At 35.9% G+C, this 19,635-nt stretch overlaps 1 protein-coding gene and 2 non-coding genes across 3 annotated transcripts in view; 1 reads left to right on the top strand and 2 right to left on the bottom strand.

The window, feature by feature from the left end:
• The window catches only part of LOC6036065 (insulin-like growth factor-binding protein complex acid labile subunit), a 68,671-nt gene extending 50,161 nt beyond the window's left edge, over positions 1 to 18,510 (bottom strand). The window contains exon 1 of the mRNA XM_038254200.1: positions 17,988 to 18,510. The gene's annotated coding sequence lies outside the window, so the exon portion shown is untranslated. The remainder of the gene's footprint in view (positions 1 to 17,987) is intronic.
• On the bottom strand, positions 3,867 to 3,938 carry Trnap-ugg. The gene has a single exon. It is a non-coding gene; the product is annotated as a tRNA-Pro (tRNA).
• Trnap-ugg lies at positions 4,111 to 4,182 on the top strand. Its single transcript has one exon. It is a non-coding gene; the product is annotated as a tRNA-Pro (tRNA).
• Positions 18,511 to 19,635: the final 1,125 nt, after the last annotated feature.

The raw sequence follows: 19,635 nt of genomic DNA, 5'->3' as shown, positions 1-19,635 counted from the left end.
GGAATTTAGACAAATCTTTGGGTAATTAGATGAAAACTTGTACACTTAATTCAAAATATAAGTTATTCTAAAAAAGGTAACACAAAATGAATTTGAAGGTTATTCTCCTTTTTAAAAACACTCAGGGTTGAAATGTTTTAAAATAATTTCATGTTTTTTGTTTCCTCCTCATTTAAAACTTCCCAAAAGAAATCAGGGAGCAACAAAAAAAATATTTTTATATTTCATTGAAAAGCTCGTTCAAACAATTGTAAACTAATAATGTATTTATATTCAATGGTTCGTATTTTTAATGATAACAGAAAGGTACTTCTGGGTTTTAATAAATTTAGAATAATGGGATCTATGTTTCCACCACTTTTGAGAAAAAGTCGTAAAACTTTAGAGGGAAAAAAACTTCTTAATGCAAGCCTAACTACAATAATGTATAAAGCATTTGAAAAATACTTTATGATTCAAGTTTTTGAAAATAAAGCTTAAAATTAACTCCCCCTTGTTTCCATGAAATTGTGCGCACAATCGATTGGAACTGTTTGTTTAAAATGCGCATTTTTTATCAAAATCAATTTTAATAAAATTCGACTTTTTGCAAAATTTATTCTCATTTTTCCGAAATCTCTATTAAATAAAAAATATTATAGTGTTTTTATAAACTTCAATTTTGATATAAAATACTCAAAATTGTCATCATTTAAAATGTTGTAATCAAAAGCAGCCATTTTTTGAAAAAAATATTCGCTGTCGAATTATTTTGTTCAAAACACATTTTTAACAAAATACCGTTTGTCTGAAAGTGCAGTCCAGACTCGATTACTGTCAATTTTACAAATGTTTTCATTTTTTTAAAGTACCTTTATTTTTTTATGATTTCAAAAAACAGTGATTCTCATTTTTTCATAGAAATGTCTCTTTATGCACCTTTTTCCCTTGAAAAAAAAATTAACAAAAAAATTTTGTTTTTTTTAATCTTTAAATTTTTTAAACAGGTTAAAAGGTTTGATTTCAGAATATTTGCAATGGCATACAAACTTTGAAAAAAAAATTCGCAAAATTTATATTTTTTATAAATTTAAATGTTTTTTTTTAATTCTTAGATTTTTTGGATTTTGTGATTTTTTTTTCATGATTTATCAAAAACTTTAAATCTAGAGTTTAAAAAAGGTCCTGCAAGCTATTGTGTTTCATATTCATAGAACCTTTAATAAAACTCTAGGTATGCTTCAAATATTTAGATTTTTATTTAAATTTAAAACATTCAAATTTTTAAACATTATGATTTAAAAAAATATAAGGATTGAATTTCTAAAATTTTTAATTTTTTTTTAAACAAAAAAAAAGTTTTTTTTAAATTATTTTAAGGGAATTCAACATTTTTAGAATAACACATTTTCATAATTTTTTTAACTTCCGGAATTATTTTTTTAAATCTTTAAATTTCTTAAATTTTAAGATTCTTGAAAATTTTATTTTAAAATTATCAAAAAATAGAAATTTTGAATATTTTGGAGATTATGATTATGATTTCGAGAATTAGAGATTTTTTTCACATTTTTATAAATATAAAAAAATAATAGGTACTGCATTTTAGTACTTTTAGAATGATACTTCTAAAATTTCAAACTTATGAGTGTAATTTTTTTCAGCGAGAGTTTAAAAAAAATTATCAAATTTGAATTGAAAGAATACATAAATACAAGCAAAAAGAGGCAGTCAAGAATCAATTGAAAATATTTTTTGACTACACAACCAACAATTCTTTACTATTTAATGAGTTATGACACTACAAACATGGGTAAAAGAGGATTAACAGGTTTTCATGCAGTGATCATAGTGAAATAACACAATTAAAGCTATCCAATCAAAATGAAATGCTCAAAAAACATAATGGCATCAAATGAATTTCTTGAACTAATTCGCAATTCAAAAAATAAATGTAAATAATATAAAAAATCTGCGAACTGGCCGGCTAATACCAAAGATTGAACAATAAATATGTTCATAAATTTTGTTATATTTTAGATAAATCCTACTTCGGGTTTATCAGAAATTTTCGACTCCAGTTCCGACTCCGACCCCGACTCTATGCCCCCAAAAAGACCCGACTCCACCGATTCCGGCTCCAACTTCGACTTCAACTCCACAGCCCTAAATGTTTCTAAATTACCCCTAAATGTTTTTTTTTTGTAAAATCGTTATTTAAAAAAATACCAGAAACAATAATTCCACATAAACAAAATTCTTGGAAATATATTAATTGAATTCCAGTTGAGATGCATTAAAAATCATTTTGCATCAAAGTCATCTCCTGGCCCAATTGCATAAAAAATTAATAAGTTCAGCCAAAAGCCTCAAACTTAAACAAAATGAATGAAAAACCAAGAGCACCTATCCCACTGTTTATCTATTTTGACCAAATTTCCCAAATCTCAGAATGACAGCCAATAAAGATGAACCGAGCAGACACGAACAAAACAATTTCAAATAATGAGATCAGGCTCCGTAAGCCGATTCTAGTCCGTATATCCTCGAGCGTTCCCAAAAACGCTTCCCACAGGGCAAGTCCCAACGAACGTCTTCCAAAGTCCGACTGTTTATTTTTTTTTATTTTTACAACTTTTTCGAAATTGGAGGGAAATAATCGTAAAAACATTTCGTTCTCAGCTTCCAGCTTGGTTTGGTCCAGCAGGCCCGGTATCCTTCGGGGGATTCTCGCTCTCGCCGCTGGCATCCAGACAAGAATTAAAGAGAACACAAGGATATCCCCCGGCTTAGAGCCAGACACAAAAACATACAGAAAAAAAGGAAAAAAAGGTGTTCTTCCTGGGAAGCCACGCCAGGTCAGGCCCAGGTAACAACTTTGGTCCGTAACGCACAAACTCAGACTGAGCCTGCTCGTCGAGGAAAGTATTGCAATTTTTAAGGGAACGAACGAATGAGAATAAATTTAAGGTTGCTTGCTTTTATGCAAATTGCCTTTTATTACCTTCCGGAAATGTTTCATGAATACTTGATGCAGTAAAATACACCTGTTGTTGTTTTGAGTTTGAGGCCGCGGTTATGGGTCTGCCGGGTCCTTAAGGACCTTGAGGGTTCATCCCGACGATTATCAACTGCGAGGGCTTTGTGGCGAATTTTGGCAAGGTGAAAATGATGCCGGGGACTTTTCGCGGAAGAAATAACAAGGATCATGTGGCGCACAGACCCCGGTACGAGCAGGTCGTAAAAGAATATGGCGGATTTTATGCCGGGAAAGGTGGCCCATTAGAGGGGACAGGTTGCACGACCAAGGACGGTTCGTTGTGTGAAGGTATGATTGCTTGATACAATTTGAATTTGTTGAAATTACGTTCAATTTTCTGAAATAAATTATCTTAATTATGTATGTCTACGTACCCGCGGCTTTGTGTCTCTGTGTCTCTATGACTCTGAGTCTCTTTGTCTCTATGTCTCTATGTCTCTGAGTCTCTTTGTCTCTTTGTCTGTTTGTCTGTTTGTCTGTTTGTCTGTTTGTCTGTTTGTCTGTTTGTCTGTTTGTCTGTTTGTCTGTTGTCTGTTTGTCTGTTTGTCTGTTTGTCTGTTTGTCTGTTTGTCTGTTTGTCTGTTTGTCTGTTTGTCTGTTTGTCTGTTTGTCTGTTTGTCTGTTTGTCTGTTTGTCTGTTTGTCTGTTTGTCTGTTTGTCTGTTTGTCTATATCGGTATGTATTTATGTATCTATGTCTCTGTGTGTCAAAATGGAAAAATATGAAAAAAATGATGTTGTTGTATTTTGAATGTTTAAAACTTTTTTAATTTGCATTTTTTTTACGAAATAACAATGCTTTAAAACTATTCTCAAATTCTACTAAAAACAATCAAAAATAATACATCGGGCTCAACCGGGATTTGAACCCGGGACCTCTCGCACCCAAAGCGAGAATCATACCCCTAGACCATTGAGCCGCTTGATGTTTTCTGCAGTGCTCATCAATTTTGACGATTTTAACTCAGCTTTTGCCTTGTTTCGCTTCACCGGCCAAGCAATCAACTTTCACTTCAACTTGCACTTCATTGTCACTCAAAAATACTGCAACACAAGACGGGAAAAAATGTTTCGCAGTGTTAAATTTCAAGCGGCTCAATGGTCTAGGGGTATGATTCTCGCTTTGGGTGCGAGAGGTCCCGGGTTCAAATCCCGGTTGAGCCCGCCAACTTTTTTTTTTGCTTCTCATGAAATGCAATCCTTTTTTCTTCTTGTAATCAGATCCAATTATGGCACCTTTTCAGCCGATCTTTCCAGATTATCTCGCCTTTCCCGAAAACTTGGAACCAATTCATAACCTCCAATCCTATTATGATTTATATCGACGGTTCGATCTCCAATCGGCCCACCGCCTTCGGACAATTTCCAGCAAACAATTTTTCTCTCCGCTATTGCGCTATCGGAGCAATCTTTCAACCAGAATGCTTTTTTCGTCGTTACCCTCGAAGAAGACCAATTTGTCGCTGTTCGCTTCACAGGTTCCACGCGCCCCGGCAGGGAGTTTGACCTGGGCCTCTCCTACTTCTCGGAGTTGAGGCACCTCCAGAGGTGCGATAAGTCAGATGTTATCCTGCCGGCGAGTAAAAATCGTGTGTATCTTCATTACACGAAGAAGGAGATCTTAAAACGGTGAAGGTTCCTTGGAGAAAGAATGAAAAATGACCAGGGGTCTAAGGTTTCAGGCCTCGAAGTCAGGCGAACCAGCCAGGTAGAAAAGTCGCTGGGAAATTAATTACTTTCTCAAAGTTTAGGGCCTGAAAGTTTGTTCGATTTCAGAAACCTTCCACGCGAACACCTGTTATTTTCGGAGCCGTAAATCTCCTTTGTTTTATGGATCCTTTTTTTTTTTTGTTTTTTCTTCCTTCGATCAAACAAAACACGAAACCCTGAACCTCGCTCCTCGGGAAACTAGTGGGGGTGTAGTTAAGATACTGCAATCTCATTAAAGACTATTAACTTGGATGATTTCGATTTTTCCTGGGCGATTAGAGGGAGGATCCTGAGGCATCCGAGCCAGATGGGATGCAGCCCGAATCAGTTCGACCGGGAATTATGCAAGCATAATTGTTGGCCCAAGTTCCAGGTACACAAAAAAAGGGAAGATGAAACGACTGAGATTGTGTCGAAATTTATGAATTATCATCATGCATTGTGAATTGATCGTCCTGAGAAAAGAAACGCAGCTTTGATGTTAGCAGCGAAGAATTCCAAAAAGACTCGAAAAAAGCATCAATATTCAAAATGCTTGAAATATTTTTTCGGACAAATTCAATCGAACTGTGGAAAAGGCGCAGAACAATGGAGTTCAATTTGGATGTCGGATTAGGAGAGAAGTTTTGACGGATGTCAAAATTAATCCCCAGGGTTAATCTCCGGTGCGACTCTTTCAAGTTTAAATCTTGCACGTCACTGAAAGGGCATCAATGTTGAGAAAGATTATGACACTGAAATTGAAAATTTCCTGGATGAATGAGTGATTTTTTGGATTAGTAGAAATTGATTTTTGTACATTTAATGGTTTTCTTGTGAAAACATTGATTTTGTTTTTCAAAAAATGTGATGTATGTTTTTGTGTTCAAATCATTGCAAACACATAGTATGTAATTGAATCATATTATTAAAATTGATGTTGGTGTTTTTAAAACGATTGTGCATGAAAGGTTTAGAAGCCATTCATAAGCTACGTAGTACGTTCATCTGGGGCGAATTGGGACAGTGGTTTTAAACTTGTTACTGCCAATATTTCGATTTTTTTATTGGTTTTGGATAGAAGAGACACAGATCCTGAAACCTGTTGTCTCAATTCTATTCAGTCTGAAGTCTCGATTCGCCCCAGACGACGGTATCTTTTTGAAATTTGATCGGACTGCTGGATGCTAAGAGACCGTCGCCTCATAAAGATATTTTTTGTGAAAATTATGTTTTTTTCTCAGTCAGTTCTCAAATCTCTAACTTTTCCACCTACGATAACTCGAAAACTATTGATAAGTCATAGTTTTTTTTATAAAAAACTTTTTGTAAATTCATGAACATAAAAAAAGTAATCATGTTAAGCATTGAAAATTTCCAATATAAATATTTTTATCCTTCTAAAAGGATTCAAAATTTTTGAAATTATTTAAATTGAAAAGAGAAGAAAATTTAAAAATTTTACCATTGAAAATCATTGAAAATGTCACCAACAGTATCCACGATTTCGCCAGTTTGAAAATGAACACATATCAGATGACACTGAAAAAAACTTATTATTTTAAATTTTAAACTTTATTAGGCTGTGTTTTCAGCATCCAGCAGTTCGACCTACTCAGTAAAAAAGAATGTAGCGGGAAATTTTCTTAGTTTTTTCTTTTTAATTTTATTTTATTTGTTTTTTGCAGCGGTGTTTTTCACACAAAGTATTTCTATAACATAAATTTTTTTAAAAATACCTAAAAATGCATTTAATTTAAAAATGGAGCACCCTTTTTTTAATTTGTTATCTAAAAATGATTTTGCTAATGTTTTTATTTTTTCCAGAAACCATATCTTTTTTTTTCAAAAAAATATGTCGCTGTTACCAGTTCTAGCACCATCCAAAACTGTGGCGCAAATGATGCCATTTTCATAATCAAAATCATAATCCGGTAAAAACCGGTTCCAGAAAGTTCAACTTTTGTTAGTGAAAAATTAAATTAGGAAAATCGAGATTTTTCGTGTACCATTTTCATAAAAATAACCTAATCATAAACTAAACTTTTTCGTTACTTTATTTGAGATTTTGTTTGTTATTTTTCAAACACCATTTTTATCTAAAAATTGCTGCCTCCGTTATCAAATCTCGCGCCATACTAAACTGAGGCGTGAAAGATGCTATTTTCAGCATCAAAATCCATAAACAAAATCATAATCATAATGACAAAAGATCGAATAATTTAAAATACTTATTTTTACAATAAAAATTTTACATTCGAGATTATTCTTTGTATATTTATTTTTCTAAAAATCCTAATCACACTTTTTCGAAGATCAGAAAAAGCCATCTCAAGTTTTAGATTTTCGAACATTCACATGCCCATTTTTTATTTGTCATGGGGGCTTGAATGAAAAAAAAACTAATCATGTAAAATTATCTCATGGGTAATGCATGAAAAAAGTTTCATCCAAACACAAATTATAATTTTCAATAATTTTGCAGCTGGCCAGCGGGTATTCGATTGGCAAGGCATAATTGAGTAAAACCAATAAATCCACGCAGTTTTATTTTTCTTTTTTTCGTTTTATTTAAATTTCTTGAAATGTTTTATACATATATAAGTTTTTTTCGAAACTGTCTTATACAAATTTTTATTATTTGTTGGATTTACATTGTTAGGCAGAAAATGAAACGGTCGTATTTAAAAAAAAACTAAGGACCATTTTTAAAAAGATAATATTTTTTCCAAGCATTAGCTAAGTGGTACCAAGCTCATATTTTCAATCATTTTAATGAGTTTTTTTTATCTCAAATGTTTTCCTTAGATTAAAAATAAGTTACGAAATAGAATTGATAAACAGGTGGTAACACAAACCCCATTATTGTATTCCCAGCTATTTCCGAACTTTTCCAGAACCTCAATTCTATCCCATAGAATGATGGCAAATCAGAAACTGCCCAAAAAGTGCTAGTAACAACCATTGAACAACATTTTTTATCAAGTTAGAAAACAGACTGAAAATTGAAATAAATAGCCATGGTTGCAACATTTTAATGAAAATAGGATTTTAAAATGCATTGTACACCTGTTGCCAGAGCTGAAAATGTCAGGGGTCCTGACGCGAAAATCGGCGACGCATACACGATTTATTCAGATCCATTCACTGAACCGCAAAACCGTGACATAAACAAACCCGACTCAGTCGTGAGTGCCCTAGCTCTTTGAGCAGCTGCAATGCGAGGCAGTAGTCGACCAATGCTCATTCGACGTTGCACGCACACACATAAAGAAACAAATTTTTACACAAAAAGTTGGTATTTATGCGTGGAAACGTAATTTTGAACTTTAGTTATGGTTGTTTTAAGTGTTTTGCACAGTCTAGAACCATTCAATTGTTTAAAAATAGTCAAAATAATGTTTAGAGAGGATTTTACTAGTCAGTCATACAACACGAATTGGGTGAGTGTAGCTCATTTTTCACGTCTCTCATTCTCCATCAGCAGACCGGCACGAGTCAGGCGGCAGTGGTTGAACGAACACAGTAGGATTACAGTCACATGCTAGCAGTGAACTGACATTTTGGTTTGCTTCTTGTGTACGCTGGGTTGGAAACATTTTGCAGGCCTGCCTGTTGCAATCATTAGTTTCCAAAGTATCTAAGTATCGATGAAAATTTTTGTTTTGGAAAAAAACAATTTGTTGTCGGAATTTTTTATGAATTCTAAACATTTTTAAGTGATCTCAAACAACCTAAATATGATTATCAATAAAGAAAAAAAGGAATTTTAGATTATTTTCAGTTAATTAGACTTCTATTTTCATGGAAATTTTGAGTTTAAAAAAAATGGGGGGGGTCATAAACCTAGAAAAATATTTCAACGGCCTAAAATCATTTCAAATTGAATCAACAGGTACATTAACGTTCTTCGATTCAAACTGGAAAAGAAAATAGGAATGCAATTTTTTTTAAATAAACTTCATTTACAAAAAAACGCTCAAAACATGATAACCTTTATGAGAAAAGGATTGATTTTCTTTAACAATTGTTTATATCGAGTATTTTTTGTTGGTTTCTGGATCATGATATGTTATTTAAAAAATCAGTATTGTGTCACCGAGTTGTAAATATTTTAATGTTGTGGTTAATTTTTTTTTATTTTATTCAACGCAAAGGCTAGTGTAATAAAAAAATCAAATGTGAAATATTTGAAGAGACAAATTCTTTGAAAATCAACTCTTTTTAATCTATTTTCCCTAAAAAAATTACAGGATCTTTAGACTTTTTAAAAGTTTATTACCAAAAAGAATGACGGAGCGAGAACGTTTAAATTGTCATGACTAATTTCATACAATGTTCTTAACAATTTTACAAGATACTACAACTTTTATTCAAGGTTTTTTTCAACAAATTTAAAGTTCTAGAGCGACTCCTAAACTCTAAACAATTCAAGCCTTAGGGTTATCAAAAATCCTTTTTTTTTGTCACCCTAGTGGCCACCCTGAAGATTGAAGTTCCGTCTAGATGCAAGTTTTGGTTCCAAGGGTTAAGGATCTCTTCGTGAACCCCTCATAGACAACCCCAGTCACACTGCTCATGTCACGTTTATGACGAGTTTATTCCCGCTCCCGTGAGACATAAATATAATCGTAATTTACGGCCGCACCATCACCAATGGCAGCAGCATACGACTGTTAATTATCGTAATTGTGCTCATGGCCTGATGGCCACCGTCCCGTTCCCATCGAAAGTGACCCCTATCGCGAGTCCTTACCTACGTCGTGACCGTATGTTCCGTATCTTTACGACCCAGGAAGTATTCTAGAGGTATAATCGCTTAAGGAAGGTGGAGGGACGGTCGTTAAATGGATTAGCGATAAAAACCCTCCCGGTACTGCTATCTGAGGGGTCATTTCCGATATAAATTTCTTCGCGGTCCCGCGAGCGCTCTTTTCCGGGGTAGTCAGTCGGACAATCGCTTGAAAGAGGGGGTGTTGGGGTAAAATAGACAAAGAATTTGTCGAAAAACGTCAAGTTTGCATAACTTCAGGCGCTTATTTTTTCAAATAATTTTAGTTCTAATTTCAACCTAATGTCCCATCATTCCGGAAGAGGGAGGAACAAAAGTGCCCAGCAAAATAAATTATTAATGAATGATTATTCTCACGCAGAGATAAACCAGGAATATTTTTCGTTTCCCTCTCAAAATCAAATAACTCCGAAGGGCCAGTTCGGAAGAGTACCAGAACCGGGCCCACTTATCGGGTCCAATTCGATACCCTGCAAAGAGTGCCGAAATGGAATTTTTCAAAATTGAACAGAAAAATGCTAGATCGGGGAGGAACAAAATAGGATGAACTTTAATTACGATGATTGGTCCCTTTTCGGGAGGGGTGCACCGACGGGATTAGGACGCGAGATTTACGGGAACCTTTTTTTTGTGTGTGTGAGCGATTCAAGGGAATGAATTGTTTGGTGGACGACCGGACGGTCTATCAAAAGTTTGTGACTTTACGGATAGATGAATGAAAAATGGTAGGAAAAAGAAAGAAGGGATCAACTACTGGCTTATTGAGGTCGTAGATTTTTTTAAGACGGAATTTAGTGATTTCCTCAAAATTTGCTGAGCTTAGAAGAAAACACTATGGTATAAATTTGAATTAACATAGGGGAAATATGCCCATTTTAATCACTCTAAGCCGTTCGACCAATTCTCATCACTTTTGCCGTTTTCCACTATTAAATCCACATTTTCAGATGTATCAACAACGGGGAGTTGCTTGCTTACTTTTTGTTGAGCTAGTTATTACTTTGGAATAGTCAAAAACACTTTATGGCAGCTGTAATTCATGATCAAAGTGCTAATAGGCCGATAATAGAAATAGGCTGAGAAAGGGTATAGTTCCCCTACATTGGAATTTTTCAATTACTGTTGAAATTTCCAAATTCAATGCAAGGTTTGCCTGAACCAACCAAAATTAAATAAATAAATTGAAATCCAGTGTACTAAACTAACTGAATAAATCATAATTTGAAACCTTCTAATTGAAATTTCTTTTTTATAAACAGCCATAATTCGGGAATTTGACACCAACATATAATTAAAATGAAATTGTAATCGGATTTGAATGCTGCAATTAGAGGAAAATCACTCAAATTACACTGTAACATCGCAGTTTATCCATTCCAGTGAATTTCCCACAACACGTTTTAACCCCGCAATTTGTGGCTCTCGTTCACCAAATCAAAATCCGAAAAGCTCAACATGTTAATAAACCCACGAAAATGTGGACTAGAGCACACATCCTGTGACCTAAATGTTTGATTCCCCGGAGCAAATCTCCCACACATAAATTGCAATCAATCCTCCGAATTCAAACGAATTGCCACCACCATCACAAACCCCTAAATCTCACCCTCTCCCCCTCAACCACCCCTTCGGAGCAGGGGGTGGGGGTTGCTACTGCTGTGTCATGACAGTCAAATTTATCAACATAAAATTTAATTTTCACTCCTCTTGTCAAACGCAGCCAACGACGGAAACCTTCGTCGAACTCGGATGGCGGATATTTATGTGTGCGCCTGATTCTCCTATCCCTTGGCATTGTTGGTCCACCCCCTCGCACCCTATAGCTGAGTTTTAGGGAAGAACCATGCCATCTCAGCATTGCGTACAATCCCACATGATGGCTTTATTTCGGCAGTCTTCATTGAAAATTCATCCTCAAACAAAAAAAACGACGACTGCAACGCAAAATAGACCATAAAAATCGAATTTATTTGCGTTTTCCTCAAAAAGTGTGATTCGAAGTGGCACCCCCAGACATCATCTCACACAGCAAACAGTAAAAGGGGCCCAAATTCCGCTAAACGTCATAGCTGATAAATCTTCCCAGAATCCATCCCCGCCGCGCAGCTAGCTGATCAAAAACAGCCCAGCCCAACGAGCTCCAACCAGTCGGTGGGATTTCGGCAGTCACGTTCCGTGCCTTTATCACGCGAGATCTGGATAATACGACCCAACATCAACAGAGAGGGGGGGGGGCTTCCTAGATAGCACGATTTGAATAATCTACTTAGGGTAATTCTCTACCAACTCACACGAAATCGGGAAAAGTTGCCCCGACCCCTCTTCGATTTGCGTGAAACTTTGTCCTAAGGGGTAACTTTTGTCCCTGATCACGAATCCGAGGTCCGTTTTTTGATATCTCGTGACGGAGGGGCGGTACGACCCCTTCCATTTTGAACATGCGAAAAAAGAGGTGTTTTTCAATAATTTGCAGCCTGAAACGGTGATGAGATAGAAATTTGGTGTCAAAGGGACTTTTATGTAAAATTAGACGCCCGATTTGATGGCGTACTCAGAATTCCGAAAAACGTATTTTCATCGAAAAAACACAAAAATGTTTTAAAATTCTCCCATTTTCCGTTACTCGACTGTAAAAATTTTGGAACATGTCATTTTATGGGAAATTTAATGTACTTTTCGAATCTACATTGTCCCAGAAGGGTCATTTTTCATTTAGAACAAAATTTTTCATTTTAAAATTTCGTGTTTTTCTAACTTTGCAGGGTTATTTTTAGAGTGTAACAATGTTCTACAAAGTTGTAGAGCAGACAATTACAAAAATTTTGATATATAGACATATGGGGGTTGCTTATAAACATCACAAGTTATCGCGATTTTACGAAAAAAAGTTTTGAAAAAGTTACTTTTTGCGTTTCTCTTTGTTTCGTCGTCCGTGTCTGTCGCGGGTGACCATGAACGGCCATGATCGATGACGACCAACTTTTTCAAAACTTTTTTTCGTAAAATCGCGATAACTCGTGATGTTTATAAGCAAACCCCTTATGTTTATATATCAAAATTTTTGTAATTGTCTGCTCTACAATTTTGTAGAACATTGTTACACTCTAAAAAATAACCCTGCAAAGTTAGAAAAAACACGAAATTTTAAAATGAAAAATTTTGTTCTAAATGAAAAAATGACCCTTCTGGGACAATGTAGATTCGAAAAGTACATTAAATTTCCCATAAAATGACATGTTCCAAAATTTTTACAGTCGAGTAACGGAAAATGGGAGAATTTTAAAACATTTTTAGTGTTTTTTCGATGAAAATACGTTTTTCGGAATTCTGAGTACGCCATCAAATCGGGCGTCTAATACATAAAAGTCCCTTTGACACCAAATTTCTATCTCATCACCGTTTCAGGCTGCAAATGATTGAAAAACACCTCTTTTTCGCATGTTTAAAAATGGAAGGGTCGTACCGCCCCTCCGTCACGAGATATCAAAAAACGGACCTCGGATTCGTGATCAGGGACAAAAGTTACCCCTTAGGACAAAGTTTCACGCAAATCGAAGAGGGGTCGGGGCAACTGCTGTGTGAGTTGGCGGAGAATTACCCCTTAAAGTTTTCGATGTTTCATAAAACATTTGAAATTGACGACATTAACTTTCTTTTTCAAAATAAAAGTTGAGTCGTATTTTCATTCAACGAGCATTATCGAATTTGATAAATACAATGAATGCTGAAAAAAATCAAGTTTTGCAATTTTTTCGCTGACCCAGAAAAATAACTTCTATAAATTGGATTCTGTATGTGACCGATTTGTTTCCCAGCTAACATGTTATTTGTCGTGAATATATAAGATCCTGAATCATGGAGTCCCGATTGTTCAATCGAAAATCACTATTTTATTTTTATTTTGGCCAAAACAAATAAAAAAAAACATTTTTCTCAATCCGTGTTGAGGTCCAAGAATAGCCCAAAATCCAAAATTTCAAATAACGAAGCAATGACATTTCACCGAAACCCATATAAACAAAGGGACATTTCCCCGAGTGCCACCTTCCCGGAAAGACAATTCCCCTAATAGTCATTTCCCCGAATTCCATTATCCCGAATTTCCCGTTTCCCCCAATCTTCCACATTCCTGAATGCCTTTTTCTCGAATGGGCCACAATCCCGAATGCCATTTACCCGATTAGTCATAGAATAGTAATTTCCCTGAACGCCATTTCTCCGAATGCGGTCAAGCGGAAGTGCCCCGGAGCGCGCGCATCAATTCGGAGAAATGGCATTCGGGGAAGTGGTTGATTAGGAGAAGTGGTATTTGCACGGTTACGACACGACTGTCATCCACATACAAAGCGAGTGAAGTCAAAATCGAACCAAGATCGAAACAAGTTTTATGCACGTGGCATTTGAAAAGGTCGTATGCGCATCGGACATAAATTACATATATAATAGAGTGTAACAAAAATGACTTTTTGGCGGGCATTCAGGGGTTTGTTCAGGTGGGCATACTGAGCCTAAATCCCAAATATGAGCTTGATTGGACGTAACAGGAGCTGGCGCTCCGCCCTTCAATTTTAAATGGGATTTAACCCGTAAAAAAAGATTTTTTCAAAAATGTCTCTTTTTGAGGCATATTGGCCACCAATGCGTTTACCAAAAACATCACTGGCGTATAGGCCAGATCCTTGCGCATCTTTTGGTATATATAACATTGAAGTTTGGAGCATCCTGGTGCTCGGTACAGACCTTCAAAGTTTGGCATATTTTCGAAAAATTGGTCCCAGCAAAATCAAATGGCGTCTCGGGCGTCGCGAGGTGCGACGCATATCTTTTTTGCCGGGGCCGATTTTTCGAAAAAATGCCAAACTTTGAAGATCTGTACCGAGCTCCAGGATGCTCCAAACTTCAATGTTATATATACCAAAAGATGCGCAAGGATCTGGCCTATACGCCAGTGATGTTTTTGGTAAACGCATTGGTGGCCAATATGCCTCAAAAAGTGACATTTTTGAAAAAATCTTTTTTTACGGGTTAAATCCCATTTAAAATTGAAGGGCGGAGCGCCAGCTCCTGTTACGTCCAATCAAGCTCATATTTGGGATTTAGGCTCAGTATGCCCACCTGAACAAACCCCTGAATGCCCGCCAAAAAGTTATTTTTGTTACATCCTAATATATAGCAACTTTTTTCAGCTTTTTTTTTCATTAGAGAAATTAACAAAAAACATAATTCGAGAAAAAAATATGTATTTATTTCATACGACCTTTTCTAAAACCATACGCAAACAATATAGACAGCGCCTCTGGTGGGGACTTCAGGAAACTGCATGCGTGTCAGATCCCTGGGTATTTGGGGATGTGCCCAATTAGGGGAAATGATTTTCGGGGGAATGGAATTCGGGGAAATGAGCTAGACCCCAAATAACATTGGTTTTAAAATTTAAAGATAACGGTTTACCAAGTTTACCATTGATTTAACATGTTTTTCAAATGATTTTCAATTTGTTTTTCGTGACACCTTTTGGAAATGAAAATATGTAAGATTCTGATAGATTTCCAGCTTTTTTTTTGGAATAGAACAATAGTTTTTTATTCCAAATTTATATAAATGAAATAATTTTGACAACTTGTTAAATCTTAGATTTAGATTCTATTGACATTCTTAGCTTAAGTGATAATCAGTTTTAAAGAATTAATATGTTTTTTGTCATTCTATTGATATTGAAAATGTGAAATATATTGTACTGAGCCAGAATCTGCATTTCACTGCAGGATTTCTGAAAAATTGGAAATAAAAACATGAAAAAAGCATATTTTGTTCTCTTTACTTTTGGTCATAAACCTAACCAATTTTCATAAAATTATTACAGATTATTGAAAAATTTGATCTGTAAAAGTCATTACTGTTCTTAATGTTAGATTTTAGGGACTTGATTCAGTCTGAAACAAGTGTATATGAAAAGAAAGTAGCAAGAAAGTGTATAAGAAATGTATTTAAAATAATTAAAAAATGTATGAAAATATCAACAAATCAAATTAAATCTTTTAAATAGCATATTAATACATCGGTGATATTGTAATAAATGAATATTTTAAAATTATGATCTAAAAAAAAAAGTTTATGTTTACAGTCATCTCACATATTCGGAACACCCACAAATTTGGAACACTTTTATGATAATTTGTCAAAAGTAGCTTTCCTGTCGACCCTACTATTTTTAGAACCTTCATTTGGACATTATCTTGCTATTTCACTAGTGAAAGTAATACTTTTTGAACAAAAAACTTCATGCCAAGACTATTTTGTCCAGAGCAACAAAACAATGCCTCCAAATGGCCTGTTTCATAATTGTGGGATGTTATTGTGCCTCCCACAATTGTGGAACACCTGAATTTAACTGATATTTTCACAAAAAAAGTTATCAAACCATGTATAAAACATCACTAAGCTTGAGTTTCATTGGTTTCAGTGTGTGAAGTCATTATTTGGTAATAAATATGTACTCCTGGAGAGATCCAAAGCTTGTTTACATTCGTAAGAAAAAAGTGTACCGAATTTGTGGATTTCAAGGGTCAAAGTAGTTCTTCAAAAACTTCATATAAAAGTTAAAATTTTCAGATGTTCGATACAGCATTCGAAAGATCGCAAGAAAAGCTTTTAAATGAAGGCAAAAGCGAATCATTTAGTTCAATTATCGATTTGCTATAATTTTTTGAACATTGGCCGATCTGGAAACCGTTCCGAATATCTGGGATGAAAGACGTTGCAAATATTTTCTGAAGTTTATGTCCCTCGACTCCGATCAAATTTAAAAAAAAATAAAGAAAAGAAACTTTTTGCGGTACTGTATATCGATTTTTTTATTAAACCTGTCTAGTTTTGTATAAGAAGCATATATTTAGTCTTAATTTTTGAATAGAACACAGATTAAAATCATTTCAACAATTGTTCGAAAACTAAATGTCTCAAAACATTTTTCAACGCATTGACATTATTTTCACTGGTTGAATATGAAATGGTTGGATCTCTTAGAGAGAGTAATAGATTTGGTCAATTTTGAATAACTTTTAGCATGGTTTCCACAAATAACTGAAAGAAATTATTTTAAAAGTTTTCAGGTAAATTGAGAAAGATCTACAAAACAAAAAGGGGATCAAGTATCCCCATTTCCCTCTAGGCATTCAATATCTTCGATTTCAACGATTATTAAATTGTTTTGTACATTGATAGCATAACTTACTATCAATTGCTCACAAATAAGAATAAATTATGCCTTTAAAAAAAATAATAAAAAATCGTTATGGCAAATAACAATCATTGCAATGAAATAAATGATCCACAGAATAATTTAAGTAATCTTGTAAAGACTCAACGTCTGAAAGCCTATTCACTTTAACATTGAAGTAAAACTTTTCCATTGATCTTTGATAAACAAATTCAACCTCCTTCCTATTCCAAAACAATAAACAAACACAAACAAAAAAAACTTCCCAGACATCAACCGGAAAGTAAATCCCAGGCCCAAAAAAAAATCAGTCAATAAAATTTCCGCAAATCTCAATATCAATGTCTTCGTCGTCACTTTGCGACCAATCCACCCCCAATCATTCATCCTTGCCCCCCTTCCCCCCACAACCGTTCCTTATCTGTCCCCGCAGGTCTATCTTCACAAAAAGGGGAGTCATCGGCGAGGGAATTTCCACACCAGCCGAATTGCGTTTATTTCTGGCTCACCAAACATCGTCCCCCCCAAAAAAGAAGCGAGTCTGGGGGGCCTGGGAAAAATTCAAATTTCAGGGCGTGACATGGAAAACGATTTTCCTCACTTTATCTCCCCAAACAAATGTTGGGGGGGGGGGAAATCGAGGATCTGAAACCAGAAGCAAAAGGAAATTCCTCATTCTGGGGTTTGACCCTCCCCCGTCCTCCAGTTCCAATTGGCGAACCTTCGGTTCGCCTCCATCCGGAATGGTCCTTCCGAGGAAGTGGACAATTTAACGTCACTTTAATTTTTCCCACCCCTCCGGGTGTGGCCACCCTACTCGCACACAAACAGCAAGAATTTTCCGACACAAATTTTTCACTGGAAGTTTTTTCGCAGTGACCCCTCCCTGGCCAGTCGTTTTGGAACCCACAAAAAAAATGGCAACTGAAGTCATTAAGGCACCCCACCATTACCGGTCGGGGGGTTTGGCCAGGGTCATTAGGGTTGTCCTAAGTAAATATTACGGCCAGTGGAGGCCACTTGGAGGAACACGGACTTCTTTGGAACCAGCAAAAAAGGTACCTCCGGAATGGGTCAATTTGGCCGGGGACCAGGAAGTGGGTCAAGCGTGAGGAAAAACGCTTTTCCGAACTCAGGCAAGCAAAAAACAAACGAGTTAAATTATCCTCAACTACATGTTATAAATAATTCATGATTTAAACCACGAGGGGAAAAAACGCAGGAAAAACATTGGAAAACATTCAAGGAATGTGTAATAACCATACGAACCTGTGCTGTGTTTGGTTTTTTCGCTGGACTTTTCCTCCGCAAGTAGCGCCCTCTCTCTCTTTCACGTGCTCTCACTCTCCCTTTCTCTCTCGCTCACTCTGACAGAGTACTTCGTGGCCAAAAGTATCCGTTTCCGGTACCCCCTTCAGTTTGGCATGTTTGAATCGGACAATTTCACTTCACCAGAACCACAAAATCACACCGCACACGTGTGAGCGCGCCCTGCTCCGAAATCGGCACTTTCTAGCAATCCCACGAACGTGGGTTCAAATCCCCTCTCCGTCACCGTTTTTTTCTTTGCGCGCGCGATTCTAGCTTATTCTCCTTTTTAAACTCATTTCTCGCCCAAAAAACCGATCAAACTTGGGCCATCTGTCCCTTAAACCGCCCCGGAAATCTCACTTTTTCTCAGAGCTTCAAAAACACCCCTCCACAAAAAAAACACACTCCTCGCAATCCGAAACAGCGACGGAACGACACACGACGGACCGACCCAATGTTATGAAACATCCAGCTCCGACTAATCTTCTCTTCGCTGTTCAGTTCCGTACCAAGCATCCTTGTATCTCCCCTAACATTTTCGTTTCAGAAATGTTTTGAGATTGTCGTCCTCGTGCGTATGTTATGCTCACGCTCGCTCTCCCTCTCTCAATTTCATGCTCGCGCTCTCTCACTCACGCACCCTCTTCCTTAGCATAGCATAAAGCATATCATCCCCTTTGCTGAGGCTTTGTTGTTGTTAAGGGATGATTGCCTCCTAGTCGAAGAGAGCGGGCGAAATGGCTCTCTGCGAGCACTGCGAGCAAACGTGAGCTGGCTCACTATGGTGAGAAGTTTCGTTAAGTTTTCCTTCTTTGATCGGAGAAGGATGCGTGGAAATGCGCGGTCTCTCGCGAGAGCGGCGTCCTTTGACTTGGTGGGTTGGTTGCGCACGGTAAACAGGGGTGGTTATGAGAGGGGTGAAATATTTCAGTTTTGAGAAAAAGGGAAAACCGGCGTGGTGTCCTGGGAGGAATTCGAGCAGTTTTGGGGTGGCGAAATTGTTGCGTGTCCTTCGGAAGTTGTTGCACGATGGATCATTTTCGAAGAGGATTAATTTTAATTAAAAAAAATCTTAAGGACAAAAAACAAGGTAAAACACAGCTTTATTTTTTTTTCTAGTAACTTTGTGCTTCAGTTGATTTTTTCGTTTCATTTTGCACCATTGAATTTTCTCCTTGATAGATATTAAAAATCTCTACCAGGAAAGTATCTGCACATAATTGATTGAATAAAGAAATCGATTGAATGAATTTAAAAAAATAAATTATGAAAACTAACTGAAAGGTTTAACCAAAAGTTTAAACGAGAAATTAATTGCGTAAAATTTGTGAGCAAAAATTAAAAAAAAATGTTTTTTTTTTCATTTTTCAAAATATTTTTTCAAAGATTCATTAGGCCCTGCTTTAATGCTAATGCAAATATTTTTCTTCTTGAAAATTTGTCCAAAATAGGTTACCCCTCTTTGTCACGACAATCGGAAATGGATTTAATTTGTACTTGTGAGTTTGACTTAAACTTTACAAGGGTCTTCACTATTCCCAAAGTAACTATTTTGCATCACTTGTTTGTCCATACAAGTATCAAAACAAATATGGGCAACTATCCA

This window comes from Culex quinquefasciatus, chromosome 2 (genome assembly GCF_015732765.1).
Source record: "Culex quinquefasciatus strain JHB chromosome 2, VPISU_Cqui_1.0_pri_paternal, whole genome shotgun sequence".
In the NCBI taxonomy this organism is placed as follows: Eukaryota; Metazoa; Arthropoda; class Insecta; order Diptera; family Culicidae; genus Culex; species Culex quinquefasciatus.
Note: the sequence above shows the minus strand (reverse complement) of the source record. Positions and strands in the feature narration are given on the sequence as shown.